Source organism: Lytechinus pictus, chromosome 4 (assembly GCF_037042905.1).
Source record: "Lytechinus pictus isolate F3 Inbred chromosome 4, Lp3.0, whole genome shotgun sequence".
Taxonomy (NCBI): Eukaryota; Metazoa; Echinodermata; class Echinoidea; order Temnopleuroida; family Toxopneustidae; genus Lytechinus; species Lytechinus pictus.
Window position 1 is genome coordinate 28,788,887 of NC_087248.1, and position 13,897 is coordinate 28,802,783.

The 13,897-nt window shown below is 37.1% G+C and overlaps 2 long non-coding RNA genes across 2 annotated transcripts; one reads left to right on the plus strand and one right to left on the minus strand.

Annotated features, from left to right (window-relative positions):
• The first annotated feature begins 191 nt into the window (after positions 1–191).
• LOC129280994 (uncharacterized) lies at positions 192–4,616 on the plus strand. The gene is made up of 5 exons (XR_010293431.1): positions 192–511; positions 1,081–1,262; positions 1,918–2,040; positions 2,458–2,572; positions 4,265–4,616. It is a non-coding gene; the product is annotated as an uncharacterized LOC129280994 (long non-coding RNA).
• A 4,548-nt stretch (positions 4,617–9,164) lies between these two features.
• LOC135153916 (uncharacterized) lies at positions 9,165–12,725 on the minus strand. The gene is made up of 3 exons (XR_010293432.1): positions 12,637–12,725; positions 10,122–10,225; positions 9,165–9,549 (listed from the first exon to the last, which is right to left on the minus strand). It is a non-coding gene; the product is annotated as an uncharacterized LOC135153916 (long non-coding RNA).
• Positions 12,726–13,897: the final 1,172 nt, after the last annotated feature.

The window sequence follows — 13,897 nt, forward strand, 5'->3', positions numbered from 1 at the left end:
CAAATATTAAGCTAATTCATTCTTAAACTTTCAAAGAAAAAAAAAAACTCCAAAAGCAGAGGCAAAAATCGTCATTTCTTGACTGGTTGCCAACCAAAACCAAACAAGAAGAAATTTTTATGTTAAGAAGTTCGTATATCTATTTTAAAACCTCTTTCTTGCTTTAGACCCCCCCCCCCCCCCCCCCCCTTCATTATTCCTGACTCAGCAGATCTTCCTTCAATCACCGGGCGCGGGCGGGCCTGCGCATGCGCACTGAGTGCCACTGATCGCTATCGTCCGTATAATTATGCAAATTAACCAGCGCCGCCAAACGCAAACCGCCAATCTAATTTGAATTTGAAAGAGCCATCTTCGCCGCGCCGATAATTTGCACCGCACTTTTATCGAGTGCTAGTGCGATAAAGAAGGATAAAGAAGGCCGTTTTAATAATAATTCAACCACTGAAATCACACGGACCAGATTTGGACAATGACTTGAAAGCTAAGACATTCGCAGTAGGCTCTACAGGTAAGTTAACAATTTTCTATGATTTTCTTTTCGTAGTTTGTTAAATGGCGCGGCTCGCAGCTAGCTGCGGGGCTAGCTGTAACGTTAGAGTTCGTCAGGACATCCTGTTACTGCCCCTCAGCGCTGCCTGCCGGCCGCGACTAGCCGGGCGTGGATGTGTGGCTGCCATGCCGGTGCAAGTCTGCGCACATACATCATATTGACCTTACGATTTGTGTTAAGATTTAACATGAATTTCTTTTTATTTCACAAAATCTTTCAGTTGATATTGTTCCATATATTGTTATAAGTAAATGAGAGAGATATGTGATCGAATGTGAAACTGATTTTCTTGGTCTTGGAAAAAATCTGAGACTCAGCCAGTTATGATTTTCAATTTCAGATTTAACATTATGATAGTGGCCAGCGCCTCGTGTCTGCGCACCAATCACTTTACACACGATTTGAGGATTTTGATGAGATTTTGAAATGCCGAAAATCGAAATTCATTATTTTTTCCACCATTTTAAGAGTCTGATTTTTTCATGAATAGGCCTAGCTGTTTATCACTTTTTGACTCTGTATTTCAGGAGAGAGGGAGACCCAAAACCACCTGGAGTCATACTGAGCCTCGAGGAGGAGATGAAGTCAGTGAACATGACCTGGGCCTGGGGTACCGGTAGTTTCCAGAAGAAGGCCCAGCTCAGAACCGCCAGGAGTAGAGATCCGAATACTTCGTTGCTGCCCTCCATATGAGGAGGCTGTAAGTTAGGTAATTCAGATGTCAAGTTTTCTTTTGGGGTCTTTGTGTATCTTCTATTATGAGAATTATGGAAAAGAGATGGTGATTTAATGGTTTTAAAGATGTAAAATATGAAATTCTAGCACTTTTTTTAGGCCTAATATGAGTTCGGACACCCTACTTATAATTTTTTTTTGAGGAGCGCGATATTTTGTACATGACCCAAGCCTAGTTTCACCACAGATTAATTGATAGCTACACAGCTGTTGCATTTACAATTTTAATAACAATCTACAACAATTGAGCATTTTATAAAATTGAGTGTGTCTAGGAAAGCAAATTAGGAGGCATAAGGAGAGCCATTTATTGAGCTCCATGGAATTATAAACATGAAGGACTGATCTCTGCGACATCGATTTCAGAAGTATTCCCAAGACCAAGTGAACTTACTCATTTTTTAAATAAATATGATGATGTGCTGTTTATCATTATAGTTGAATCATTGATTCACAATCCCATGTATTTTTCTTAATGTGCAAATGGAATTTTACAACACTCTGTAGTAACCCTTGCCCGCCTTAGGTGTAGACATGTATTGCTATTCACTGTAATATAGACGTATTTTTATTCACTGTTCACTGTACTGATTATTTTTCTCTCCATTGTTTAAAAAAAAATTCTTCAGATACATCGCATCTACCGTACCAGCAAAGAACGTGTGTCAGTACAGGGAAGGAATGTACCTGTCGCACGTGAACTCTTCAGAGGCAGTGAGGACAACAAGATCTGCAAGCAAGTGATCCTTTTTGTAAGAAAATTTCCAATTTGTACATTTCACAATTAATTTTTTTTAAAGCCTTTGTACACATTTAGAGTATCAAGGCTTACAAAATGTAAAAATTGAATGTTTGCCCAAAAATCATTATGGGAAAGGTGGATTTCCGAGGAAAAATCAAATCTATCTTTGTTTACACAGTTGTACGAGCAACCTTATAGGAGGCTTGTCTAGGCTCCGTGATGAAAATACAATGTAAAAATTGATTCACAATCCCATGTATTTTTCTTAAAGTGCAAATGGAATTTTACAACACTCTGTAGTAACCCTTGCCCGCCTAAGGTGTAGACATGTATTGCTATTCACTGTAATATATACGTATTTGTTATTCGCTGTTGTTCACTGTACTGATTATTTTTCTCTCCATTGTTTTTGAAAAAAATTCCTCAGATACATCGCATCTACCAGCAAAGAATGTGTGCCAGTAGAGGAAAGGAATGTACCTGTCGCACGTGAACTCTTCAGAGGCAGTGAGGACTAGATCTGCAAGCAAGTGATCCTTTTTGTAAGAAAATTTCCAATTTGTACATTTTACAATTAATTTTTTTTAAAGCCTTTGTACACATTTAGAGTATCAAGGCTTACAAAATGTAAAAATTTAATGTTTGCCCAAAAATCATTATGGGAAAGGTGGATTTCCGAGGGAAATCTATCTTTGTTTACACAGTTGTACGAGCAACCTTATAGGAGGCTTGTCTAGGCTCCGTGATGAAAATACAATGTAAAAATGATAAAATTATCTTCATGGAGTCCTCTAGGCTAGCCAGTGACATGGGCCCATGCCCATCAATTTTAATTCATGCTTTTGCATAACCAAATGGCGTGAATTTAAAACTGGAAGTATAATTTCAGATTGACCTCCGAAATGAAACGTGCGCAATTAGTCTGAACTAAAATAACATTTCCTGAATTTTTTCTTAAATCTGGAGGCTGAAGTATTTTTTTATCTTTGAAATTAAATTGGTTCTCGTTGTTTTTTACCTCTGACTTACCAGTATGTGTGGGGGTACCGTAGAAGTAGAATTAAAGGGATGGTCCAGGCTGGAAACATATCTCAATAAATAGAGTAAAATTCACATAGCAAAATGCTGAAAACTTGATCAAAATTTGATAACTAATTAAGGTTTTGAATTTTAAAGATTTGCATTATTCCGGTGAAATAGTTCTAGGCATGTCTTTATGAATATTCATTAGGTTGGCTGATGATGTCATATCCCAATTGCCCTTTTGTATTTTATTATATGAGATTAGGTTTATTAAGATATTTTTAACCAAGAACTATTGACAATTGGATTGACAACTGATTAGGTGCATTAGTTATTGACGCAACTTATTTCATTACAATGGAGACGCATCATTTACACGTGTATGAAAAAATCAAACATTTATGATTTCATCTAGTAACATAAAAAAAAGGAAAGTGGAGATGTGACATCAGCCCACCTAATGAATATTCATGACGAAGTGCATACAACTGTTTTCACAAAATATTGATAAACTTTAAAATTCAATAACTTCTTGTTATCCTATTTTGATGAAATTTTCATCATTTTGCTCTGTGAATTTTACTCAAGTATTATTTAGATGTAAATATTTTCGGCCCGGACCATCCCTTTAATCCTCGGATAAAATTTTGTATTTCATTTTTTTTTTTTGCTTTGTCTTGCGTTTTTAAACATGTTCTGGGAACTGCTTTTTGAAAGTTGTCAGCATTAACAAGTTGTCTTTTTCCGACAGTTACCATAGTAACAGTCAGAGGCCAGTGCTTCTCAGCCAATCAAAAGCAATGATTTCACTGAAATAGTCGGCACTGACAATCATGAAATACCCATCAGATGTTAGCAGATAATGTGCAACATAGACTCCTAGATACATATATGCAAACATACATAGTCTAAGTCTTTATTATTAAAATAAATGTATAGGTATAAGGTCGAGGCAATTTCATCTCTGCAATGTCAATTTCAGAAGTATTCCCAAGACCATGTGAACTTACTATACATGTTGTAATAAAAATGATGATGTGCTGTCTATCATTTATAATTGAATCATTGAAATATGGAACTTAGAGAAGTTTCACTATCCCATGTATTTTCTTTATGTGCAGATATAATTTTACACCACTGAAATTTTGTATTACGGTATTCACTGTACTTATTATTTTTCATTCCATTTGTTTTTTTCTTCTAATCTTCAGATATATCGCATCTACCAGCAAAGATCAAGTGCCACTACAGGAAAGGAAGGTACCTGTTTCACGTTTCCTCTTCAGAGCCAGTGAGGGCCCCAAGATCTCAATAAATAATAATTAAAAAAAGACTCCTTTATCATTCCTTTAAAAATAGTACATATTATTTATTGAAGGTAAATGCTTAGATGCATTATATTCAAATTTTGTCTCCAAGCTAGCATGTAAAAATTGGATTGACTACATATTTACTGTGTAAGTTAATGATCTTTGTTGACACATAATACAAGAATTATACACAGCATGTTACAGTTTGTAACATAATTTTCTTTCATTAAATTCCTAGTTTAAATACCATATAGATGTTTTTTGTGACTTTTGTCATTCTCTGATGTTTTTTGGTACAGATTTCAAGAGACTGAGGGATTGATTTACCAGAGCAAGTTTACAGTCCAATCCTGTTATATTGTGCATGTGGAAATTAACAAGGTTTCAATACAATGCTACAAATTTACCTTGATTCATTTCATCAGTCCTATGTGCAAGGATAATTATTTCACTTGTCCTTGCACATTGTTATAACAGGAGTGGACATTCAATGTAAAGATAATTGAAGATAATTTATAATTGAAATAACCGCCTGAGAGGGGGGAGGGGGGGTGTTGGTACCAATATTCTAATGTGTGTGTGCGCAAGGAAAACGAAGGAGTGATTATACGAGAAGAGTAAAAGATCGGGAATGTACATATCCACATGATTCATTTTTGTTTATGCTATACATTGCAGGGTGTTTCTAACTGGTACCACTTGACAATTTATGTTTCCAACTGGTCCTAACTGGTGCTTCCAACTTGTTCTAACTGGCACCAGTTGGGAACTGGTGTTTCCAACTGGTTTTAACTGGCACCAGTTGACAACTCATGTTTCCAACTGGTCCTAACTGGCACCAGTTGACAATTGGTGTTTCCAACTGGTTTTAACTGGCACCAGTTGACACCTCATGTTTCAAAATGGTCCTAACTGGCACCAGTTGACAATTTGTGTTTCCAACTGGTTTTAACTGGCACCAGTTGACAACTCATGTTTCCAACTGGTCCTAACTGGCACCAGTTTACAATTGGTGTTTCCAACTGGTTTTAACTGGCACCAGTTGACAACTCATGTTTCCAACTGGTCCTAACTGGTACCAGTTAGGACCAGTTGTCAACTGGTACCAGTTGCTAACTGGTACCAGTTAGGACCAGTTGCCAACTGGTATTTCCAACTGGTACCAGTTACAATTTGTCAACTGGATTCCAGTTGATTCCAGTATTGGAATCAACTGGATTCCAGTTGATTCCAGTATTCCAATTTCCATATTGAATCCAGTTCGCTAACTGGAATCAACTGGTACCAGTACCAGTTGGATGAACTGGTCCTTAACTGGTTTTTTGACCTGGGATGCTAAGGTAGGCAGATGTTGGTCCAAGGGAGAGGGGGCACAGGCCAGGGGACACCGCTCACGAGCGACAGTTGTATCCCGGGGGGGGGGGCAGTCAAATATATTGCTATACACATGCATGACAAAAAAAACGCGTTTAAACAGGTGTTTTTCAGTTTTGGACACAGGCCGCGCGTGCACTCGTTAATGGTATCAAAAACACTGATTTTCATAACAAAGGGTGGTTTTGAAAGACTGGTCAATGGTCAATCACGGGGTCAAAGTCAAACGTGTTTAAGGTATGTTTTTTCCCCCAAGTATTTTCTCCGAGGTCATATACTGGCGACAACTTGTTTAGGGGCCAAATTATGTAAATAAAGCCCGCGAAAAACTTGTTTAGAAGGTTATTTTGCACACAGAGAAAAAAGTCGTTTAGGGGATGTTTGGAAATAATGTGTTCACGCATGTGTACAGCAATACATTTGACTGCCCCCCTCCCCCGGAGTTGTATTCAAATCATTTCATTCCTCATCCAAGTAAATGTTATTATCAATTCCTGTTTGTTTTTCATTTGATAGCCAAATGTTCTTGATAATCAAAATCATGTTCCTGGAAAAAGAAAGTTGCCAGAAATCATCTAGAATACTAGCGTACCTATGGGAGGGGGGGGGGGCGCAGTCTGACGAGTCACAACCCATGCAAGGGACGTATCCCTGCCCCCCCCCCTGACGAGTCACAACTGAGGACCCTTTTTTTTTGCTAGTCAATTTTTTTCTGGTACGATTTTTTTTCTTTGCCCCCCCCCCCCCCCCCCCCCTGTGGAAAATCCAAGGTACGCTACTGATCTAGAATATTAGTTTAACCAGGGAGAGAAACGAGGCATCAGGATGAAATTTAGGTCTTTAGAGACCTTCGGATAAAAAACAATTTTTTGTTTTGTTTAATCAGTACTTTTGACAAGTATGTTGAATGGCAACGGTTCATGCCGTTGCGATAGATATCAGATTTTATCCAACAAACGATCGACAAGATTTGCAAATGAATGTCAATTTAAAGCCAAACTCTTTCCTCAGACAAAAAGAACAAGATAGCGGAAAAAAAGTATGTTTTGGCTCGGTGGATAATGATAAAAGGGTCAAAGAGGTCGAGATTGATTGTCATCTCAATGCTAAATAGATTACCCACAGTTTGATGTATAATACTGTATGACTGGTATAACGGTTACATCTCATTGTTTTCCCCAAACTTTGAGATCGAGCAGGCAGAATACATGGCATATTTCTGTGTACAACGTCACGTGACTAACGTATGATAGTTTCCGTTCCTAGACCCTTTTCATTTGAAACAATTATTACAGTCCAAACAAACTTCATTAACGCATTTAATGTTGAAAGTAACAATGTTCTTGTACCATAAAGCTTTGTCTACTGATATTTATAATATAGCTACAGTTTGAGGAAGCAAATATCGAGTCCGGAATTGATTTTGATTTTCAAAAGTGTCTGAGTAAGTGTACTATATACTAGCAGGCTAGCATCGTCTGCTACGTAAACCAAATGAGCGAACATGTCCGAAATAAGTATTTACAGGGTCATTTTTGTGGTGCACTTTGCATAATTGTATTCAAAGTTAATTTTCTACAGGTACCCCTTTTGGGGTGCCTAAATATATTACCTAGTTTTCTGTTTGTATTTCTCCTTCCTGACATTAAGTGCACTGCGAGAGTGACCCTTTAATTTAAATTCCTATGTTAATACTGTATATATTTATTGTCTTGTAATTCTTTTTATTTGTAATTCATGTTCTTTTCAGTTTGTACTGCGAGACATGATGTTTTTAATAAAATCCATTTATCTATCTCCGGGGGGGGGGCACTTACATTGACGAGTGGATACCATGCGCGACCAAAAAACACGTAAAAAGGATGTCTTTTTCAAGATAGGGCACGTTACGTACGTAACGTGATAAGGGTGTCAAAAACACAAAATTAATGCAAAAAGGGTATCTATTTTGCTAGGAAAGCTACGTGTTTAGGGTCAAATTTGCGGGGATAATAAAACAAAATTAAAATGTTTTATAAAGGATGTCCTTTTAACCCCAACACTACGCGTTTAGAGTCCGATTTGCGCGAGGTGTGGAAGCTGGGGCCGTACTAAACCAACGACCGACGGACCCGTGACATAACAATAAAATATCGCTGTACTTGTTTAGGGGTTCATTTCAGGGAATACTTGCCAAGAGTATGTTTTGTTTCCAATACTTGTTAAGGGCAGGGTTTCAGACGCCAATACGTGTTAAGGGGGGGCATTTTCAGAAAATGGAAAATACGCGTTTACTTTTAGGGTGCTTTTCGAGACCCATTGGTCGCGCATGGTATCCACTCGTCTATGGAAGTCCCCCCCCCCCCCGGGATCTATCTATCTATCTCTCTTATGGGGTGTTGCAAGAAACTTGCGATTGAACGCAAATCGAACGCAACTCCCAAAATTGAGCGTAAGTCCTCCGATTAAACGCAAATCTGCAATTGAACGCAAGTTACGTTCAATCCTGTTGCAAGAAGAAGTTGCGTTTGATCAATTGAACGTAGATCAAGCGCAAGCTTTGCGATTGATTGCAAATCGAACGTAACTTATGTGAGATTTTGGAGGACGCGCAAAATTTGCGTTCGATTTACGTTCAATTGATTGTCCATAGGCTTGTGTACTAAAAATTCTGCAAAAATTTTTTTTTTTGTATTTTGTTTTGAAAACTTGTGTAAATTATGCCATTTTCAATTTTCCATGGGTTTTTTTCAAGAAAAACTTGAAATAATGTTATTTTCAATCTTTATAGGCCTCTTCAGCAATTATGCCATTATTTTCACACAATTTCAGTACATTCTCTCCTAATATCATTTTAAAGTGTGTCAATCACCAAAAATATTCTGCTCTTGTTATCAGAGGTCATGGAATATTCAAATTGTGATTTCTGAAATAATTTGTATGAAGAAATGTTGAAGAAATAATAACTCTCCATAGGCACAAAAGCCACTCTTTATTAAAACACTTCATGCACTGGCAAATGCTTATAAATATATCTGAGGGTTTGCAGTAAATACAACTCAGAATTTATTTTGCAAGAGCACTAAATTGCTTAAATGCTTTCATTCATACATATCATAATGAATAACATGCCCAATTAAGTTATTTTAGTTTGATTTTCAAATAAAACATACATTTCAGGAGATTGCTACACTTCAAAATCTGAAGCTCTCTTTAATCATAAGATTGCATCGTAGATATATATCACACTTGCATACAGGGATGAGGTCGAGGCTGATTCTTCCGAGTCATGAGGCAGCTTGAGAGAACTTCCCATAGATTCTGTACAGTGACTCGGACCAAGGCCAGCAAAATGTTGCCTCGAGGTCAGCATTGACTACATCCCTGCTTGGACTTGAAAAGATCCATTGATCTGTGCACAAAAAAAGAACACTGCTCAAGACATTCATTATTGATGGACCTTTTATTTTTATTTTTCAATGTTTCTTGCTCCCGAGGAATTACTTCTGAGATTCAGTTATATGAAATAAAATTTCATATCATCTACATCAAGTGTTTCACCACAGAATGTCTTGTTTGAAATTGACGTATCATGCAGAAGACCACAGTCCTTAAGGTTGGCATGAAGAATCCATAGAAGTCCAGTCAGGAAAGCCACAAGCGTCTCTGCTTGAAGGAACAAATCTGGTTTCCAGAAGCAGTCTAATTTGAGATGAATTTGGAGAGCTTCATGGAGTGAAGATTTTAAACAAGCAACGCCCTCATTCTGAAGTCCACTCTAAATGATCTTACTACAGACAGGAGCAGCTCTGAATTCAGTTCTGATAATCAACCTGTCCATAAAAAAATAATAATATAGGAAATAATGCAAGCCCATAACTATACATACATGTAGCTTGGGTTAGTTCAAATTTTGTCCTTTCAGTGCAAAAACGCCCTTAGCAAAACATTTTTGTGCACCCCATTGGTGCAGAAATGCCCCTATGCCTGCTGGTAAGGGCGTTGTTTGCACCGACATGATGATATGATAGAGGGAAAGTGGCTTACTCCCGAGACCATAGTAATTGGCAATTTGCCATGATGTAATCTAAAAAAGTGTGAACTGATTGTTTTTCCCCAAATAAATGAATCATGGAAATTGAAATATGCAATAAATTAAATCAATGAAAGCAAAATACACACTTTCATACAGTACACCTTGGATGAGCACAACAACCGCCCCCTCCCCTCCCCCCCCCCCATCAATGGGATGTCTTCATTGCTGAGAAGTCCAGTCAAGATAGAGATTTGTGTTTGCCTTTTTTTCATTTTGCATTATCCTTTGGTCAATGTGTACAGATTTCACCCCATCCGCATTACAATCATGGTGAATTATTAATAATAATACAGTTTACACGTAACCTACCATTCAAGAGTTGATAAAATGAATCAATCAGCTGGTTGCAAGAACACACATGGTAGCAGACACAGTTATGGTGGTTCGGTTTATTCCAGACTTCCTTGTCATAACTGTAGTAAGCAATTAAAAGCAAAAAGCAAAGAGATAAAACATGTTCATGAAATTAATATACAAGTTAAGCTCAGTTGCCAGTGTGTTAATCATTATAGTAGTCCCAGGGTGTTTTGATTAAAGTCACTTCTGTCCTGGGGAGGGGTACTATGGTTCCTCAGCTATGGGCGGCGCAATAAAAAAATTATGAATCATACCTTTTGCTTTAATTTACTAAAAAAAGCTTGTAATAGAATGCTAAACTTTGGTGTACATATTCCTTTCTAGAGCATTCCTAACAACTTTACTTTAAAAAATCTGGTATAAAAAAAATCCTTTCATGTTTTTTTTTAAATATTTTGTCTTAACTTCTTAAATGTATTTTTTTTTTTTTTTTTTTCAAGACAAAGTTCATCAGTGACATTAAATTACTATTGTCAATAAAAAAAATTACCCAATTAACTTTTTACATGTAATCATGTTTTTGTCTGACATGTACTTAAACAAACACAATGTTGCAAAATTTCCTGACCCTGTACCTGGGAATTGCAAATTTGGTCTCAAAAGTTGCGCGAGACTTGAAAGTAAAACGCCAGTCAGTGGTGCGGTAATAAAATTTTGAGTGGCAGATTTATTCTGAAAAATGTGAAGGGGGACCATATGCCCCCCCCCCCCCCCCGAGTATTGTGCTTGATGTAAAAGGATGTAAAAAAAAAATCATGATTATGCATTCAATATTAATAAAATGATAATGATGCACCATATGAGACACCCTTTTACTGTAAGCACCTGGAAAAGCATTGTAATCATCCATTAAACAATTTAAAGTGAAAAAAAATCTGTCATCTATATAGCACCTCATGTGCTTGCATAAAAATCAAGTTAAGACTAGAGTCAGTTAAATAGTAGCCCGGGGGGGGGGGGGGGGGGACTCACAAAATAATGCATATGGGGATGTGCCGCTAGAATGGGTCGCCTTTTTGGAAGAAATCCCTAAACATGGGGTATGATTTTATGCTGGAAAATCCCTAAACATGGCCCAATTTTTAGATACTGGCCTTAAACATGGGTCCATATTCTACTCTTGTCTTTGGTGCAAATACAAAATTACCTTACATTTTGGGCGATAACTTTTTTCTTTTTTTTTTGCTTGTCAAGTTTTCCAGGCGAAAATGTGCCCCCCCCCCCCTTGTGGAAATCCTGGATCCGCCCCTGTAATGAATCCCTAATAATGGGTACCTTTTTAGCCGAAATGACCTGTAAATATGGGTACGGGTTTCAAACCTTCAGCCGCACACCTTTGTCCAAACCAAATCTAAGTACCTTCCCCCCGGCATAGTAGACCTACATATTGAATCTAAAAAATAGATTTATTTAGGCTTACATGTAGGCCTTATATCTTTTTATATTTATATGTGATGGATATTAAAAATGTGACTCATACGGCACATCATTACAAATCAACGACACAAATAGACTGTCCTTGCAAAGAACCTCTTGTGCAATCTGCCCGTAAGAAATTTTAAAAAGAGCCCCGGGCGGGCAACTCCCTGTTCAATGTTAAAACTTCCCAAAGAATGTGGCAGATGTGGCCAATACTTATAGGTTTTAATAATAATAGCCCAATAACATCTTTAAAAATAATTAATAATATAGGCCTACATGTAGACCCCCTATACCTTTGTTGTTTTTTTTTGGCCTGGCAAAAAATGTGGAGAACCCCCCCCCCCTCCAAAAAATTAAAAATAAAGGAATAAATAAATAAAATAATATTAAATAAATCTAAACAATTCCTCCAAAGACCAAAGTCAAGAGCAACATTTTCATTCTATCCCAGGCCAGGCAAAGGAAAGTCATAAAAAGGGAGGTTAGACAGACTCTTAAAAAAGAGAGACTAATGGAGAGGATCTAATAATGGAAGTCTTTGATTTAAAGCCTAACGTAAGATTAAAAATCCTTTAAGTTAAAAACAAAAAATTGCTTTCTGTCGAGTGTTTCTCAAATTGTGGCCATTCGACTGCATTGAATCCATTTACTGGATGGTTATTAGCCGTTGAAACTTATATAACTTAAAAATCATTTCAAATATGAACAATAATAATCTTTTAAGGTCATTTTCGATGTTTCATACATAATTAGAGCCTACAAATTTACTTGCTTCAGGGTGATTTTTAACAGCACTGCACCGGGAATGTCCTGCCGTGTTGTTGGTACAACAGTGCATTACCGACACAAAAAGTCAAGTGTGGGACTGGGTTTAAACTGTGTGGTAAAAAAAAATTTGAAGGTGAAATTTCGACTGGCGATAAAGATACATTTTCACATTTTACAAAATAATTTTTTCCCTGGCATAGGTCTAAAACATATAAATTCTCTGAAAACATACATAATGGAGAAAGAAAGCAGTGAAAAATGAATATTTTCTACTTACTCTCTTCCACAATCACGATTATTGCAAGGATTATTTTGCTTCATCAGCTAGTCTTGTGCTGCAGACCCTGTTTACAGCTGCAAATCGTCTGCAAATCAGCTGCAACTTGCGTTCAATCGCAAGCCTTTTTCTTGCAACGCAAATTGGCGATTGATTGCTAGTTGCAGTCGATCGGGATCGGCTGCAAAGTTGCAGTCGATTTGCAATCAATTGCAACGTAACTTTCTTGCAACACCCCATTAGTTAAGAGCGACTTTAAGAACGACTGGTAAACCTTTCTTACGCGCTAAATAGTCAAAAATGTTCATTTTTAATGATGAATATAATTTACCACATGAAAGGATCACTAGTCATTCTTAATGTCACTCTTAACTTACGAACAGCTATATGATATACCCCTCTGATATGAATGAATTTCTTGAATGCTCATTCTTTTGGTCGTGATTTTTAAAAATTTTTTTTTTTTTTGGGGGGGGGGGAGACCGCCAAGCCTCCTATATTTACACCAGTGATTTCCCATGTAAGCCACTTGGAAGAAATTAAATCTAATGTTGTCTGAGTAAGTTTCTCTATGAAGACGACCTCGAGATCTTTCTAAATAACCACTTGAAATTACCAATATAGGGAGTTTTAATCGAAGTAGGAACAAATCGATTTGTTTAGAATCACAGCAGCTAGGCCGGACCTCTTGATTCGAAGCAAAATAGTTATATATATATAAATATATATATAGATATACATTGTCCTTTATAAATCAATATAATCACAAATCTCATTTGCCCATTTTCTTAGAACGAGTGGGCACCAGATGCTTGCATGGAAACAATGGAGTCATTGCTTTCTCAGATCAAGGAGATGGTACAAGATGACGACATGAGGTAATTATCACGTAGGATCAGCTTCCAACGAACGTAGAGGGCGTTATCACTACAGAAACCATCGATATCACTGAAGGTGGAAAGATGCGCCTATCGAGTTCAAAAAGTACTCCAAACGGTCAAAAAATCTAGCCGCACAAAGTTTCATACATTTTTTTTTGTGTGTGTGCATACTTTTCCTATGCCTGACTTTTTATGGGTTCGGTATGTTATGGTTCGACCCAACCCATTCAAATTTTTTAAATTTGATATTGCTGATTGACAAAAGTGTATGAATATGATTCAAAATCTAACACTGATTCTAGAAATGGTAACTACTGAACTTCCTTTGCCCAAATTGGGAAGATATATCAATGATTTGGAACTATTTTTTGACTGGCGGA